Below are 18922 nucleotides of genomic sequence, written 5' to 3' on the forward strand. Positions count from 1 at the left end.
CCAATCACAGAAAGACATACATGGTATGCACTCATTGATAAGTGGCTATTAGCCCAAATGCTTGAATTACCCTAGATCCCTAGAACAAACGAAACTCAAGACGGATGATCAAAATGTGAATGCTTCACTCCTTCTTTAAATGAGGAAAAAGAATACCCTTGGCAGGGAAGGGAGAGGCAAAGATTAAAACAGAGACTGAAGGAACACCCATTCAGAGCCTGCCCCACATGTGGCCCATACATATACAGCCACCCAATTAGACAAGATGGATGAAGCAAAGAAGTGCAGACTGACAGGAGCCGGATGTAGATCGCTCCTGAGAGACACAGCCAGAATACAGCAAATACAGAGGCGAATGCCAGCAGCAAACCACTGAACTGAGAATAGGTCCCCCGTTGAAGGAATCAGAGAAAGAACTGGAAGAGCCTGAAGGGGCTCGAGACCCCAAAAGTACAACAATGTCAAGCAACCAGAGCTTCCAGGGACTAAGCCACTACCTAAAGACTATACATGGACTGACCCTGGACTCTGACCCCATAGGTAGCAATGAATATCCTAGTAAGAGCACCAGTGGAAGGGGAAGCCCTGGGTCCTGCTAAGACTGAACCCCCAGTGAACTAGATTGTTTGGGGGAGGGTGGCAATGTGGGGAGGGTTGGGAGGGGAACACCCATAAGGAAGGGGAGGGGGGAGCGGGATATTTGCCCAGAAACCGGGAAAGGGAATAACACTCGAAATGTATATAAGAAATACTCAAGTTAATAAAAAAAAAAGAAATGTAAGTAAAGAAATATATCTAATAAAAATTAAAAAAAAAAGAAGAGAACTTGCTTTTCTTGAAGAAGATTGCGGTTCAATACCCAGTTCTCACAATGTGGCTCACAAAAGCTGTAACCATTTCCTAGGGTTCTAGTGCTATCTTCTGGTCTCAGAAAGCACCAGGTATGTATGTGATATACTCATAGAACTCTAAGGAAACCTCCATACATATGAATTAGAATGAAGCAAAACGATTCCAATAGCATAATGATTACAATAACATCTCATTTGGGTGGCTTCTAGGAATTTAAAATAAATCCTCAAGTTTCTATGAAAAGATTGGTTTCAGCTTTCTTGTTCCTCTAAGAGTTTCCTTAAGTCTCTGCTGAGAGCCAAGGACTTCCCTTACAGCATAGGAACCCAAAAGTTAGCCACAGGAATGAAACATAAGCTGGTGGTGAGTTGTGTTCTAGCAAGTGAAAACTCAATATTTAAATGGATGTTATATTTAATGGAAACTTTCTAAATACTTGGAAGAGATGTGTAGTATCATATTTACTTTTATGAGATGGCTGCTGAGTTCTTGACTTAGAATATGAAGAGAACATAAAGAAAAACTTGAAGGTATAAAGAAATGGGTCAGTGTGTAAGTGCTTGCATTGCAGTTATGCAGAACTCAGTTGTAGACACTTTTAAAAGTCAAGTGGAGGAGTCTAATCCTTGTGATTTTTATATAGCCAGCCACTAAGCTAAAAGCAACCAAGAATGTGTTGTGTGTATCTCTTTTCAACTTAAAGAACAAGAAAAATATGATTGAGGAAGAGTGAAATGGTACTCTTCCATGGGAGGTATCAGGTTAAGAACTGAAAATTTCCGGTTTGCCTGCTTGGAGTCCCCATCTATGAAGGTGGTACTTTGGTGCAGTGCCAAAACCCTAAGTCAGTATGGAGTGGATTAATGCTAAGGTATGAGGTAAAACAGTATAAAGAGCATTTTCAGGTCCTAAGATTTAACTGTGAGTTCTTTTCACAGAAGGAAGTCTGTTTAACAAAACTGAGCTTATCACATTCTCTTTCTTCTTTTCCCCCTCTTGCCTCAATTCTCAAGTGAATTTAATGTTTTTCTTATGCTAGTTAGATGCTGTGCTTATAATCATGCTCCTCACTGAAGGATCCTAAGCAGGTGGTACCACTGATTCACACTCCTGGTCCCTCACTACTAAGGGATTCTAGGCAGATGCTCTCCTGTTGAGCTACATTCCCAGCATTCACTTTAATGTTTGATATATTGTTTTGTATGTATGGGTTATTTTTTTACAAATGTGCATCTGTTTGCCACTTTTTTGCATTAGAAAGAAAGAAAAGACCCTGGAATCTCCAGATATTGAAATTACATTTTGTTATTAACTTATATGACAGTGGTGGACACTGAACTGAGTTCAGCAGGAAGAGCAAGCACTGCTCTTATCTTGTGAGTAATCTTTCTAGCTCCTTTTTACTTTTTATTACACAGATCTTTTCCTGAATCAGAGACATTCTTTGAATATGCAGTTCTCATCTCAGCCTCCAAAAACCTGTTTGGAATATTGTTGTGAAAGACCATGTTTGGCTGGATCTTTAAGGAGGCAAATTGACAATTCATATGTTAAAGAGAATGCTCTACGGGATAGTATACCGTGGTTATTTCTTTGTATGATTGTTATTTTCTTTTGCTTTTGTTTTTGTGTTTTTGTATTATTTTGCTTTGTTTGGTTTGCTTTATTACATTGGCTTGGAAGAAACAGGAGGGAAAACCTCAGAGTCCAATTTCTGGAATCGAGTGAGGTATATAAAGAGCATGTGTAGAGGGCATTTGAAATGGATGACAACTCTTGTTCCTCTGGAAGCTGTACATGTAGCAGCTTGAAGGCATTACATCTGGTACAATAGCAAATCACACAGAAATTGGTACCATTTTTTGTAAAGAACTCTAAGAATGGCAGAGAAAATGATGGTTTGAGAAGCCATCAAATGGATGGAATGACCGGTTTGGACTGTGTTGTGTGTGTTTGTGTTCAATATTAAACACCTAAGTTTGTTACTCCATATCTTTTAAAAATTTTTTCTGTTAAAGTATCTTTTTGAAGTGGTAAGTTATAAATGGTCTGGATAGTCAGTCAGTCCAGGAAGTTTCTCAGGTTAGCCTGTCTCTGCACTGCCCATAACTGCAGTTGTAGATGTATGCAATCATGCCTTTTTTTTCACATGGGTGCTGCAGATCTGAGCTCAGGTACTTACTCTATGGCAAATGCTTTAGGATGAGCCATCTCTCCAGCCTGGAGTAAGCAATTCATAGACAGGAAATAAGCATGAAAAATAGTAGAGAGAATTAGCAAAAATGCTCCGTTTCTGAAAGTTATTTCTTCAGAGCCATGGATTCATTTGTTATAGAATGGTGATATGTGTCCTAAGATAATTATAATGAGATAAATGGCATATGTTAGGGTTTCACCACAGGAAGACCATCCTAACCTGCATATGTGTTCTTCTGTGGCTCACAAATCCTATGCACAAAAGAATGGTCGACCATTTAGCACATTTGTCTTTCTACCTGTTATTTTCTGTCTTAATTAGGGTTTATATTGGTATGAAGAGACACCATGCCCAGAACAACTCTTACAAAGGAAAACATTTAATTGGGGCTGGCATTCAGTTTCAGAGCTTTAGTCCTTTATTGTCCTGGTGGTAAGCATGGCAGCATGTAGGCACACACGATGCTGGAGGATCTGACATTCCTCCATCTTTATCCACAGGTGGCAGAAGAATGTGTCACTGGATGTAGCTTGAGCATATATACACAAATACACAGTGAACCACTTTCTCAAACCTACTACATCAAGGCCATACTTTATTTTTTTCTTTGTCTTTTTTTCTTCCATTTTTTTTTTTTTTTCGGAGCTGGGGACTGAAGCCAGGGCCTTGCGCTTCCTAGGCAAGCGCTCTACCACTGAGCTAAATCCCCAGCCCCTTTTCTTCCATTTTTTAAAAATTTGGTATTTCTTATTTACATTTCAAATGTTATTTCCTTTCCCGGTTTTCAGGCCATCTTCCTCCTAACCCCTCCCCCTCCACATCTATATGGTGTGTTCCCCTCCCCACCCACTCCCCATTACTGCCCCCAACAATCCCATATTGGGGGACCAGCCTTGACAGGACCAAGGGCTTCCCCTTCCACTGGTGCCCCTACTAAGCTATTCATTGCTACCTATGTCCAGGGTCAGTCCATGTATAGTCTTTGGGTAGTAGCTTAGTCTCTGGAAACTCTGGTTGGTTGGCATTGTTGTTTTTATGGGGTCTCAAGCCCCTTCCAGCTCTTCCAGTCCTTTCTCTGATTCCTTCAGCGGGGATCCTGTTCTCAGTTCAGTGGTTTGCTGCTGGCATTTGCCTTTGTATTTGATGTATTCTGGCCATGTCTCTCAGGAGACATCTATATCCTGTTCCTGTCAGCTTTCACTTCTTAGCTTCATCCATCTTATCTAGTTTGGTGGCTGTATATGTATGAAGGTCATACTTTCTAACGTGCCACTTCCTGTGAGTCAAGCATTCAAACACTTGAGTCTATGGGAACCATTTCTTTTCAAATGACCCCATTTTCCTCCCTTGCTTTGTCAACATTTTTATATGAATGATTTAAAGTTTTTGGAATGCACTGTGACTTTTAGTGGCTTTGAAGATCTTTGGAGGTATTAAATCACTTAAAAAAGTGATTCTCACTTTGCCCATTTTTGTTTTCATGACTACAGTTAGAGTTCCTGGAGGTAATGTGTACTGCACATTCAACTTTGCATCCTGGGGTAGCACTGCTGAAGAACTATTGAACACAGCTAACACTTTTGTAACAGTTAGAGGGAGCATCAGGTTCATTATTGGCTTCATAATGCCTATGTCCATTGTTGCCATCTGCTATGGACTCATCGCTGTCAAGATCCACAGAAGAGCACTTGTTAATTCCAGTCGTCCATTAAGAGTCCTTACAGCAGTTGTGGCTTCCTTCTTTATCTGTTGGTTTCCCTTTCAACTGATGACCCTTCTAGGAACAATCTGGTTTAAAGAATCATTGTTTAGTGGTTGTTACAAAATTCTTGACATGTGGGTTATCCCAACCAGCTCACTGGCCTTTTTCAATAGTTGCCTCAATCCAATGCTCTATGTTTTCACGGGCCAGGACTTCTGAGAGAGACTGATTCATTCCCTCCCTTCTAGTCTGGAGAGAGCCCTGAGTGAAGACTCTGGGCAAACCAGTGATACAGGAACCAATTCTGCTTCTCCTCCTGCAGACATTGAGACAAAAATCAATAACGAGATTGCTATGAGGGATGTTTTTGTTCCACCTCAGTTTCATTCCACTTTTTTCTTACCTCATGAGCAATTTTAATGTGATAAAATACTTCTGTGTCTCCTGAATCTAGCGAAAGAAATAAAAGTCAAAGTTAATATTGCTGTTGTTTTGTCTGCTCTTTAAAACTAAGCCTATATAAACTGAATAAAACTAAAGAAGCAATGGTTTCATGAGACAAAGAGTAATGCATATTTGCAATGTTTGGATAAGATAGTAAATATTAATTTATTTATTATTAATATTATTAATTATATAATAAATTAATTAATTTATTAATTATTCTATTTCAGGAGCTGAAAGATGTCTCAATGGTTAATAAAAATTTCTGCTTTAATAGAGTTCCTAGGTTTTTTTCCCCAGTGGTTATCCCCGGCTTGGGTCTTTTTTCCTGTTGGTTCTTCTTGAGGCAGGGGAGGGTAAGACTTTGTGTTAGGAGATATTTAGGGTTGCTGTATAATAATAAGTTTACTTATCTAAGTGTAAGTTGCTATCCTACTGTAACTGACTTACCTTCTGTGTTCCTCTGAGGCCAGAAACTGCAGTCTCTGGCACTCAGCACCTTATTCTAAAACAAGAGGATATAAAGTAAAGGGCTAATTGATAGAGCCTTTACCCTTTTGTCCTCATGCCTCATTTTTGTCTTGCTATGGGGAATTTTGGAGCAATAAACTTTTATTGAACAAAGAGAACTGAATTATGATTGCAGAAGGAAAAACTTTTCATAGGCAAATATTCATAAACTTATATAAGTTCATAAACAGATATGTGAATGTATTTTTATACATTTACACTTAAACTTGTCAGGGTCAGCATACACACATTCTCACAATTACATTCTTACACATACACATGCATACATTCTCATAATTACATACTTACACACACATCCATACTTACATATGCATATGAAGCAAAAGACCAAGCACTGATCCAGAGAGAACTCACTCATTCTGGATGACATATGAGCTCCAATCTCTATGGCATTGAGAAAGAAAAAGCTTCTACGCTTTTAATGCTAAATGAATTAAACCCAAGTTTGTAAGAAGAAAAAGTTTGTCCCTTTTAATAAGACTAAATCTGCCTTGTTATTAAGAAAGGACATGACTTCTGGTTTCTAGCTGGGGCCTTGACTTCTGGTTTCTAGCTGGGACTGGAACCTCACTGATCCTGGCCCACATTTCTCTGCTCCCAAACCCCATGGGAGAGAGACCTCATCGCCCAGACAGGTGGTCACTCCTGAGACTGCAGGGCAGGAGAGACCGCCAGTACTGCCCACCCTTTCCCACATCCCTGGCCCAAGAGGAAACTGTATAGGGCCTCTGGGAACAGGAAGATAGGGGCACTCAGTGCTGTGGTCCAAACACCACCCAGATCTGAAGGAACCCAGTCAAATAGAAAACACCTAGCACCATCTGGGCCCCCTGTGCACAAGATCCCAAGTGAAGGCAGGGCAGGCCCTTCTGGTTGCTGCCCTCACAGAGAGCTGAAACCCGGCTCTGAGGAGCAACACCAGGCTGGAGACCAGAGGTAAGACCACCTTTTCTGCTCAAAATGACCTGCCTGGTGGACTTAGGACACACAGAGGCAAAATTCCTCTGGGAACGGGCACTTCCTGTTTTTAGCTGGAGCTGAACCTCACTGATCCTGGCCTACAGCTCCCTGCTCCCAAACCCCGTGGGAAAGAGAGCTCATCAGCAGACAGGTGGGTACTCCTGAGACTACCAGGCAGGAGAGACCTCTAGTACTGCCTACCCTTGCCCACATCCCTGGCCCAAGAGGAAACCCGTCTCTGAGGAGAGACTTCAGGCCCGAAACAAGAGGTAAGACCAGCTTTTCTGCTCCAAGTGACCTGCCTGGTGGACTCAGGGGACACGCCCAAAGGAACAACTGAAGACCAGTAGACAGGAACAACTACATGCCTGAAAGCAGAACAGTCTGTTCCCATAAGTGACTGAAAGAAAATAGGAAAACAGGTCTATAAGCACTCCTGACACACAGGCCTATAGGACAGTCTAACCACTGTCAGAAATAGCAGAACAATGTAATATCAAAGACAATCCAGCCCTACAAAGGATAATAAATGGTAAAGCCCAACACAAGGAGGCAAGCTAAACCATAGAAAAAGCAAAAAACTAATTGTTTTTGCAACAAAACAAAGAGAGGACAAGCACACAAACATAATCTCACAACCAAACACAAATATAACAGGAAGCAATAATCTCTATTCCTTAATATCTCTCAACAGCAATGGACTCAATTCCCCAATAAAAAGACACAGATTAACAAACTGGATACCCAATGAAGAGCCAACATTTTGCTGCCTACAGGAAACACACCTCAGAGACAAAGACAGACACTACCTCAGAGTAAAAGCCTGGAAAGCAACTTTCCAAGCAAATGGTCTGAAGAAGCAAGCTGGAGTAGCCATTCTAATATCATATAAAGTCAATTTTCAACCAAAAGTCATCAAAAAAGATAAGGAAGGACACTTCATATTCATCAAAGGAAAAATCCACCAAGATGAACTCCCAATCCTAAATATCTATGCCCCAAATACAAGGGCACCTACATACATAAAAGAAACCTTACTAAAGCTCAAAACACACATTGCATCTCACACAAGAATAGTAGGAGATTTCAACACCCCACTCTCATCAGTGGACATATCATGGAAACAGAAATTAAACAGAGACGTAGACAGACTAAGAGAAGTCATGAACCAAATGGATTTAACAGATATTTATATAACATTCTATCCTAAAACAAAAGGATATACCTTCTTCTCACCATCTCATGGGACTTTCCTGCATTCTACTCCTCTTGGGTGTATTTGCTTCTTTTTATTCCAGAGCTTTTAGGTATTCTGTCAAGCTGCTGAGGTATGGTCTCTCCTGTTTCTTTCTGCAGGCACTTAGAGCTCTGAATTTTCCTCTTAGCACACCTTTCATTGTGTCCCACTTGTTTGTGTATGCTGTACCTTCATTTTCATTAAATTCTAAGAAGTCTTTCATTTCTTTCTTTATTTCTTCCTTCACCACGTTATCATTGAGTAGAGCATTGTTCAACTTCCTTGTATATGTGTGCATTCTTTCCTTATTGTTGTCATTGAAGACCAGTCTTAGTCTGTGGTGATCTGATCAAATGCATGGGATTATTTCTGTCTTTCTGTATCTGCTGAGGTCTGTTTTGTGATCGTTTATATGGTCAATTTTTGTGAACATACCATGAAGTACTGACAAGAAGGTACATCCTTTTGTTTTAGGATGGAATGTTCCATAAGTATCCATGAAGTCCATTTGTTTCATAACTACTGTTAGTTTTTCTATGTCTCTCTTTAATATCTGTTTTCATGATCTGTTCATTGCTGAGAGTGGGGTGTTGAAATGTCCTACTATTATTGTGTTAGGTGCACTGTGTGCTTTAGGCTTTAGCAAGGTTTCTTTTCTGAATGTAGGTGCCCTTGTACTTGGAGCATAGATATTTAAGATTAAGAGTTTATCTTGGTGTATTTGTCCTTCGATAACAGAGGCAGAAGGAACACCCATTCAGAGCCTGCCCCACATATGGCCCATACATATACAGCCACCCAATTAGATAAGATGGATGAAGCAAAGAAATGCAGGAATACAGGAACTGGATGTAGATCTCTCCTGAGAGGCACACCCAGAATACAGCAAATACATAGGCGAATGCCAGCAGCAATCCACTGAACTGTGATCAGGACCCCCGTTGAAGGAATCAGAGACAGGACTAGAAGAGCTTGAAGGGGCTTGAGACCTCATTTGAACAACAATGCCAACCAACTAGAGCTTCCAGGGACTAAACCACTACCCAAAGGTTATACATGGACTGACCCTGGGCTCCAACCTCATAGGTAGCAATGAATAGCCTAGTAAGAGCACCCATGGAAGGGGAAGCCATTGGTCCTGTCAAGACTGAACCCCCAGTGAACGTGATTGTTGGGGCGAGGGTGGTAATGGGGGGAGGGTGGGGAGGGGAAGCCCATATAGAAGGGGAGAGGCGGGGGTTAGGGGGATGTTGGCCTGGAAATCGGGAAGGGGAATAACAATCGAAATGTAAATAAGAAATACTCAAGTTAATAAAGATAAAAATATATTAAACATTATTTTATCATTAACAGGTAAGGTTTTGCTGACCATGCCTAGAAGCCATGAAGCAGGAGACATTAATTCAAGACTAGTACCCCTCCAAAAAGTGAAACATATATAAGTGGAAGTAGACACATTAAATGCATGAAATCAGGCATGCAAATCATATGTCATTTTTCATTTGTGGTCCATAAATGTTATATAGAAACACAGAAACATATATTTGAGTGTGTGTATGTGGCACTTGGTATGTGCATTTGGTGTTTGTGTGTGATCTGTGTTTAGGGTGTGTGTGTATGTGTTATTTGTAGAATGTGTGTGTTTGTGTGAGTGTTTGTGTGTGTGTGTATTGTGTGCGTGTGTGTTTGCATGTGTATGCTTGTGTGCATGTGTAGATATTTAACTAAGCCTGTCAAGAGAGACCGAGGATATTCAAGGAGTTAGGTTAAGTAAGAAAGTGAGGCAAAGCAGCAAACCATTGAACTGAGAATGGGACCCCCATTGAAGGAATCAGAGAAAGGACTGGAAGAGCTTGAAGGGGCTTGAGAACCCATATGAACAACAATGCCAAGCAACCAGAGCTTCCAGGGACTAAGCCACTACCCAAAGACTACACATGGACTGACCCTGGACTCTGACCTCATAGGTAGCAATGAATATCCTAGTAAGAGCACCAGTGGAAGGGGAAGCCCGTGGTCCTGCCAAGAGTAAACCCCCAGTGAATGGGATTTTTGGGGGGAGGGTGGTAATGGTAAAGGGGAGGAGGAGGGGTTAGGGGGATGTTCGCCTGGAAACTGGGAAAGGTAATAACAATTGAAATGTAAATAAGAAATACCCAATTTAATAAAGATGGAGAAAAAATAAATAAAATAAGCTATGGGAAATGGCAAATGAAAAAAAAAAACAAAAAAACAACAACAACAAAAAAAAGAAAGTGAAGCAAGTATGTTTGAACTGAAAACAGGCAATCAATGTACACATGTACATGATTTTATTCTTTTTTTTTTTTTGTTCTTTTTTTCGGAGCTGGGGACCGAACCCAGGGCCTTGCGCTTCCTAGGCAAGCGCTCTACCACTGAGCTAAATCCCCAACCCCTATGTACATGATTTTAAATCCAAAATAAACGAAACTATAGCATACACAAGGTAAAAATAAGGAAAATAAAGGTTGTAGAAAATACTTGACCATGTTTCCATATCTTTGGTTTAGCTAGACACAATGCACATTACTTTGAACCTAGTGATAGTCCACTGAGACAAGCAACTGCCATCTTGGAGATTTTAGCTTCTCCTTTGTACATTGGAGTGTCCCAGCTGGGTTTGTTGGTGCTTCACAACCCTCATAGAGGAGCAGCGTAAGATACATGATTCTCATTTGAGTACCCAGTCTCCTCTACTGTGTGGCACCTTTCCACATGGCCTGGGGAACACGCTAGAATATACAAAGGCATAGAGGATCTAGAACAGGGGCTCTGTTTCTTCAGCAGTAGGGATTCCTCAGCCCATCCGAGTGAAGCTTTTTAAGTGAGAATGCTTGGGAAAAGAGTGATTGTAATCCTGTAAGGTATCCATGACCTATGATTCATGAAGAAGCTCAATAAACTCATTGGTTCTCCAAAGTGAGAATCAAGCAATTAGGGTTGTCTTTGGGACCTGAAATGAATATGGAGAAATTGTTTATGGTGTCCCCTGGGACCATATTTTTAGTAACAATGCTAAAATTAAGTATGAGAGATGGGACTCTTCACTATTTCTTAACTAATAAGAAGTGATGTAAGTCATGGTACTGGAACTGCTGTGGTAAAGACCTCCAAAATAAAAAAAAATAAGATTTCAAGTATCAGATTAATAGGGAGGAATATTCAATAAGGAAGAATATTAACAAATTTTGTTTCGCCAGTGTGTGCATGTGTGTGTATGTGTGTGTGTGTGTGTGTGCACCCTCTACCCCTTCTCTGTCTGCACATGTTCCTTCTCTACAAATTCTTCTCTCTCTTTATTGTTTGAGATTATAACATAGTCATATTATTTACTTTTCACTTTCTTCTGTTCATATTTTTCCACACGTCTTATTGTTTTTTAAATAAATCCATGGACTCTTTTACAATTTATTGCTGTTATATGTAGATAGAATGAATGTATTTATTTCCTATTGTGAATTCAGCAACAATAAGCGTGGATGAACAGGTGTGTGTACTATGCTATGGAGTTCTTTGTTTACATGATCCTCCATGGACTACTTATACCTATTTTTAAAGGATTAACATGTTAAACTTGGGTTCTTTTCCTTTTCTCTGGGTGTATCCATGGTACTGTAATAAAGAGAATGCGTTCACATGGAAGCAGAAATTCTTCAGACTTCAATTTAGTAGGATATGGAGGTGTCAGACACAAAACCATAGCTTCTCCCCTGAATGGCTCTGGCATCATTTGACCTGTTTCACAAGCAGATGCAAAGCAACTTACTAGACACTGTCTGCCATCCTGTGGTTGTCCAGAGACAAAGGAAGAATAAAATCAGTCTTATTTATTTATTTATTTATTTATTTATTTATTTATTTATTTATTTATTTATTAACTTGAGTATTTCTTATTTACATTTCAAATGTTATTCCCTTTCCCGGTTTCCAGGCAAACATCCCCCTGACCCCTCCCCTCCCCCTCTCCTTCTATATGGTGTTCCCCTCCCCATCCTTCCCCCATTGCCGCCCTACCCCCAACAGTCACGTTCACTGGGGGTTCAGTCTTAGCAGGACCCAGGGCTTCCCCTTCCACTGGTGATCTTACTAGGATATTCATGGATTAACATGGATTAAACCACTTTGGAAGCTCTGGTTGGTTGTCATTGTTGCTCTTATGGGGTTGCCCATTCAGCTCTTTCAATCCTTCCTCTAATCCCACCAAAATGGGTCAGGAAGCTCAAGAAGAGGATGGCAAAAATTCGGATGCTACCACTCTTTCTTAAAATGGGAAAAAATATCCAGAGGGGGTGATATGGAGGCAAAGTTTAGAGCAGAGACTGAAGGAACTGCCATTTAGAGCCTGCCCCACATGTGGCCCATATATAAAGTCAGTCTTGCTGCTCAGGTCTTGGACCTCATTAGAAAATAATTTTTCCTCTTTATGCCCTATGCTATACTCCTAAATGCAGGTGCACAAGGAAATATGACTGATAAAGTCATGCAAGCCCTATCAGTTTAGAAATAACATTTGGGGTTGGCTTGTCATTTCAACCATCCCAAGACAAGTATTAATCTTTTTAATGAAAGCCTGCCCTCTAGAGACTCATCATCAACTGCCCAGTTGACTTTCTACTGGGCTTTCTCTACACACCAAGCTTTCCTGCTTTTTGAACAGCTCTATATTCCAGCAGAGTGATGGTTTCTCAAAAGCTCATGTTCAACAAGTACTGGAGGAAAAACACAATCATGAAGAGGCCGTTTTCCTTTTCTCTTTTAAACCTTATCAGCCATTGTTTAAGATACTGATTTCTCAGCATGTATGCCATTCTGAGTTCAATTCCTACTACTGTAAAAAACCTTCGTGTAATTCCAGGTGTTGTGGATTAGCATTAATACTTTGAATTAATTTGCTAACCATACCTAGGAATCTAGGTCTCCAAAAGCTTAAGGTCCTTGTTTCCAATTGGTTTTTGATTGATCAATAAAGAGCAAATGACCAATGGTTTGAAGGTACACTGAGGATGGTCCTTTGGATTTGCACAGATTAGGAACTGGAAGAGAGGAAAGAGGCAGGGAATCATGATGATTCAGGGGAGAAGCATGGGACATAAAAGCTGCAGGGGTAAAACTCAATCTTCCATGTCAGAATTCTGGTAAAAGGCCACTGGCCACTTCCCTGATTGGGTCTAGAGTAGCAGGGGAAAGTTTAGGATTCTCAGGAGTACAGGGCAGGTGAGTAGGGAAGGTTTAGGAAGTCCCAGTCTTTCAGGTATTTGCAGCATGAGATTATCTGGTGTGTGTGTGTATGTGTGTGTGTGTGTGTGTGTGTGTGTGTGTGTGTGTGTGTACATGTGTGTGTGCATGCCTATGTGTGCATGTGTGTTTATGTGTTTCATTTTTGATACAAAAAAGTCCTGGTCAGGTGACTGGGAGCCAAACAAATAGCCAAAATTACCACTAACCTAGGAGTCAGTGTACAGAGTCAGGGGAATAACTACAAATGTCAGCTATCTTGAGAGTTCTATGTCAGTCTTAGTTCAGCAAGAGTGGCTCAATAACACAATGGACACAAATCTGAAATCTGCTGCAGAAACACAAAGTATGCTTCTATTCACAGATTGGCTCAAGTCATGTTTGCATTCATTGTCTACATTCAGAATAACCTGCCAGCTGTTTAACCAACACTACCTTCTAGAAGAATATGATCCATAATCAGGTGGTATAAATCTTCACTAGGGGATTGTGTGGTTGTCCCTGGAAATGTAGCTTGTGCTGAAATTCAATACCCTACATAACTTTGCAGAGAAAGCTGTCTGTTTCTATAGTTTTGTGCAAAGCTCTATACTCTCTACTGTTGTCTTGATGCAGCAGGTGGCTGCAGTTTTAAAAATTTGTACTTCTGACAGAGCTGTTTCTCTGGAAAATTGGTAGAATTAATGCCTAAGGAAAAGTGTTTCCTTCCATTTCCACTCCCTCTTTCACACTACACATTTTGTATCAGGTAAACAAATACTCCTGAATCAGCAAGTACTTGGGTAGAAAAGGATTTTGAGATATACTGTGACAGAGAGGAAGGATAAACTCTAATTCAGCAATAAAGACCCAGTTATCATTACCTCTACTTCAGCAAGCTCTAATAGGAAACTTCTTAAGTTTTATACCAATGCACTACAATCAGTTACTTTGTTTCATTTAATTTGTTATCAGTACTTCCTGTGTCTGTATGTATATATGCAAATATGCAAGTCCTAGATACCTCTGAAAGGCAGAATAGGAAGCCACATCACACACAATACATGCTAAAGGTGAGAGTGATTTCTCATATGCATGGTGGGAACAGAATCCAGACCCTTTGCCAAACAGCACGTGATTGTCACAAAAACAACATGTCTTCAGCTCCTAAGCAGTTATTTTTGACAAGTATGTCATCTATCAAATGAAACTGCAAACTCAGTACAAGTTTTGGAAAATAGTCTAAGGATTAGATCATTATTGTTGATCATATTTGGCCAGTTTCCTTGTTGCTATTGACTGAGACCTTCATACCGGGGGTGGTTTTTCTTTACAGGTAAATGAAACTTCTGGTAACATCACTAACTCTTGGATTTCCCATAATTTCTTCTTGTTAAGCACTCGTTTATAGGAAATAAAATGTGTTGATGGGCCCACACTGGGAACAATTGGCTTTAGCATACATTTCATCATCCATGAGCCAAGTGGCTTAGCCTTTTTGGAGAATCAGATATGGCATGACCTAGATGTCAGCACTTTCCTGGTCTAGAAAAATATCCTTTGAAAAGTTGTATATGCATTTATTCTGTGGCACTGCCTCTGTGGGTTATTCATAGATCCAGGACTGAAGGGGGAAAATGTTGACCGTTAGCTCTATCTATCCACTTATAAAACACTCGTTTCCCATGCCCATAAACTAATTCTATTTTCCTTTAGTGATTTTTTTTCTAAAATAAAAATATGTTCCCTTCACAGCTGTAGCAGTCCACAAAGTATTTTCTCTCATTACTTCTTTCTATGTTACCACTTTTTGTATTTTTTCTTACTAGCAGCATAACCTGCTTTCTTGAAATGGTTTTCTCCCTTGATCTCTTTTGCATTGAATGACTCCTGGTTCAGTGTTTTGTGTTTGAACAGCCATGATATGGTACACAGAATCTATTAAGTTGCTTTGCACCTGCATATAAGACAAATTAAAAAGTCTGGAGTAAGCTATGCCAGGGATACTTGTTTGTGCGTTTTTGAAAATTTTTTATTTATTCTTTGTGAATTTCATGTCATGTCCAATCCTGCTCATCTTTGCTTCCTGTTGTATCTGTGCTCCACCCTTGAAATACCACAAGGGGCAAAAATCCCACACATACAAACAAGGAAACAAAATCCAACCAACCAAAGTAAAAAAAACCAAAACCACCTCAAAAATAACCCTATCGTGATGAAACCTCCAACACATTTAAAGCAGAGGACTCACAGGTTTTTGTTCAGTCACAGAAGATGCACCTAACCCTCAAGAGAATGGAAGCCCCAGGATATTTGGAGATAGGTTAGTGTGGGTGGAAAGGGGCCATTCTTGTGGAGGTGGGGGCATTGTGGGGAGTTTGGAGGAGGTATGGGATGTAGAACTTTTGGGGTGGGGTATGGACTGGGAAGAGAATAAAATGTGGATCGTAAAAATAAATAAGTAAATAAATAAATAAATATATAAATAAATAAATAAATTAAAAAACCTCATTGTGGAAGTTGCAGTATGTCAGAGACTCTCCCATGATATATCTCTTTGTCCACACATCTCTTAAAAATATTCATTGCTATGAGTCATTTTTCAGGTTTCATATGTCTAGCTTTTGTTACACTGTTAACATTGGATCCTCAGCAGTACTCATTCTGGTTCCTATATTCTTGCCCTATGTAATGGAGATCATTTCGCTTTGGATAATCAAGACTGGCCTTCTCATACACCCCAAAGTCACAGGTGATAAAGATTGTTAGGAACCATCTAAGAGAGGCTAAGTCTAGCAAGTGACTTTATTGGAGATGGCCCACCATTTCTGCATGTTCTTTGATGGGTGAACTCTGAAAGGCAAAGTATCAAGAGACTTCATCTCAGGATCGCTTGGTGAAGTTGATATGACTTTCCTGTTATGATTACATAGCCTAAGGCTTCCTAGGCACTTGTCCATCCTATAGAGCAAATGTCCTGCAGATCAAAATAAATGTGAACTTTCAGGCGTTAATTCTGCTTATATCAATAAATTAATTTTTGTTTATTAATTTTTTCTTTGTTTACATTACAAATGATGTCCCCCTTCCTTGTTAAGGAAAGGAAAAGAGGCTGGAGTAAGGACAATTTATCAAAAAACAGTGAAAGGCAGAGATAGAGAGGAGGGAAATGAGCACTAGGTACCTAGAAAGAGTAAGATAATTGTGAAGAGTTCAGACAGTCAAGAGAGGGTCAGCCGTTCCATACTTAGCCAAATTCTCTGAGATCTATCACATTTCTCTCAACTCATCACTGTGAACATTTATACCAAGCAATTTTCAGAAAGTTCCTAAGAAAAGGAGATGTTGTAGGTAAGACTTTTCCTGGAGGTATACCAAAAGATGTCTATTCACCTGAGATAGGACTTGGAAGACAAAGTGAAGTAATGAATAAGTCACATTCAACTTAGTTAATCAGGGATCTTATTTGAGTGAAGTTATGCACACTCAAAAGGAACTCACAGGAATAATGGTACACGGTATCAGTTTTTTTTTCATTGTGAAGGACTCAGATCCCAAGAGGAAACAAGAATTGGAATCAATAGAGAGTAATCGTTGAACTAATTATCAGGTTGTTTGAACTCAGTTTGTTTTTCTTGAAGACGGCTTGATGTGAAACTAGTTCTTCCATACTCCATTATCCTCAATACTGAAGCTTTGTGCTTTTCTGCCCAACAGCTCATGGTTGCCACACAGCAACTGTGAAAATGCTGAGGCATGTGTGTTTAGGGTACAATTTAGAGGGTGAAGAAAGTAAGGAAAGTCTTAGGGTGGATTCTCCTCTATGTGGACCATGTTTGCACAATCTATGCAAATGCAAGGGAAGTAGCCTTTCAATGTGTGGTGTTGGGAGTAATCTCTGCTTGAGATAGCAAATCATTACTGTTAGATAACAGACTACTAACAACTGCCTCTGGGAATTATGCAGGTTCTCAGTTAGAACTGGGCTTGGGTAGGTCACTAGGTTGGTGATAAGTTAAGCCATTTGACCATGTCTGAGCACTTTCTATCAAGGGTGATACTGGGCAGGTTTCAGGGTCCTCAGCACAGATTCATAGCACAAACAAACAAACAAACAAACAAACAAGTCAACAGTGCATCATTTAAAAACATAGTATTTGGATTTCTTTTTACTTGACACATTATGTTTTATTCATTTGTTGTCATATAGGCTAACAAAAAAAAACACAACAAAACCATCCAACCAAATAAGAAGACTATTCCTGTTTTCCAGGCCATACAACAACTTTTATTGGTGGGATTGGGGAGAGGGCATCAGTGATTAAGATCACTTGAAGTGATGGCTGGATGTATCCAGAGTTTAGGAGGCTCAGTCACTTTCCCTGTAAATTTAGAGTCATAATCAAAGAAATAACTACATATAAAGTAAAATATTAACAATTATTTTATCATTAACAGGGAAGTTTTCACTGGGCATTCCTAGGAGGCCTGAAGCAGGAGAGATTAATTCAAGACCAGTCCCCAAAACATAGTGTTGTGGTCCATAGTGATTCTTATATAACTAGAGATAGTCCCATTAAATGAATGAAGTGAGGCATACCTATTATAAGTCATATTTCATTTGTGGTTCTCAAAATTTATATGGAAATGTGGATTCATATATTTTTATGAGTGAGTGGTGTGTGTGTGTGTGTGTGCGTTTGTGGTGCTCGGTGTGTGTGCTTGGTGGGGTTTTTTTTGTGTGCGTAATCTATCTTCTAGGTGTGTTTGTTCTTTGTAGTATGTGTGCATGTATATATGCCTATGTACACACACACACATATATATATATATATATATATATGTATATAACTAAGTCTGTCTTGGGAGACAGCAGACATTAAAGGAATTAGGTTAAGTAAGAAAGAGAGGCAAGTATGTTTGAATTGGAAACAGGCAGTCAGTGTACAAAGGTATATGATTTTAAATCCAAAATAAATGAAAGCATAACATACACAAGATAAAAAATAAAGAAAATAAAGGTGGTAGAAAACATTTGACCATGTTTCCAGATCTTTGGTTTAGCTAGATACAATGCCAATCACTTAGAACCTTGTCCCTAGTGATACTCCTCTGAGACAGGCAATTGCCATGTTAGATAGCTTAGCATCTTCTACTTACATAGGATTATCCCAGTTGGGTTTGTTAGTGGTTCACAGCACTCCTAGAAGAGCAGAGTAAGATACATGATTAATACCCAGTGCTCATAAAAGCTGTAACTACATTTCCTAGGGTTCTAGTGCTTTCTTCTGGTCTCAGGGTACACCAGGCATGTGTGTGATATACACATAGAACTCTAAGCAAAACCTCCATACACATGAATTAGAATGAAATAAAATAATTCCAGTCGCATAATGATTACAATCACATCACATTTGCATGGCCCTGGGAATTTAAAAAAAAAAAAAACCTTAAGTTTCTATGTGAAGATTAGTTTCAGCTTTCTCCTTCCTCTCAGAGTTTCCTTAAGTCTCTGCTGAGAGCAAAGTACTTCCCTTACAGCACAAGAACCCAAGAGTTAGTCACAGGAAGGAGACATCAGCTTGTGGTAAGTTGTGTTCCAGCAACTGTAAACTCAATATTTAAATGATTGATATATATATATATATATATATATATATATATATATATATATGTATATATACATACACACACATATGATGGACACTTTCTAAATCCTTTGAAGAAGTGTGTAGTATCATATTTACTTTCATGAGATGGCTGC

General features: G+C 39.6%; 1 pseudogene; it reads left to right on the forward strand.

The window, feature by feature from the left end:
- Positions 1 to 2776: 2776 nt before the first annotated feature.
- On the forward strand, positions 2777 to 5171 carry Fpr2-ps1 (formyl peptide receptor 2, pseudogene 1; annotated as a pseudogene).
- The last annotated feature ends 13751 nt before the right edge of the window (positions 5172 to 18922 follow it).

Source organism: Rattus norvegicus, chromosome 1 (genome assembly GCF_021556685.1).
Source record: "Rattus norvegicus strain SHRSP/BbbUtx chromosome 1, alternate assembly SHRSP_T2T, whole genome shotgun sequence".
Taxonomy (NCBI): Eukaryota; Metazoa; Chordata; class Mammalia; order Rodentia; family Muridae; genus Rattus; species Rattus norvegicus.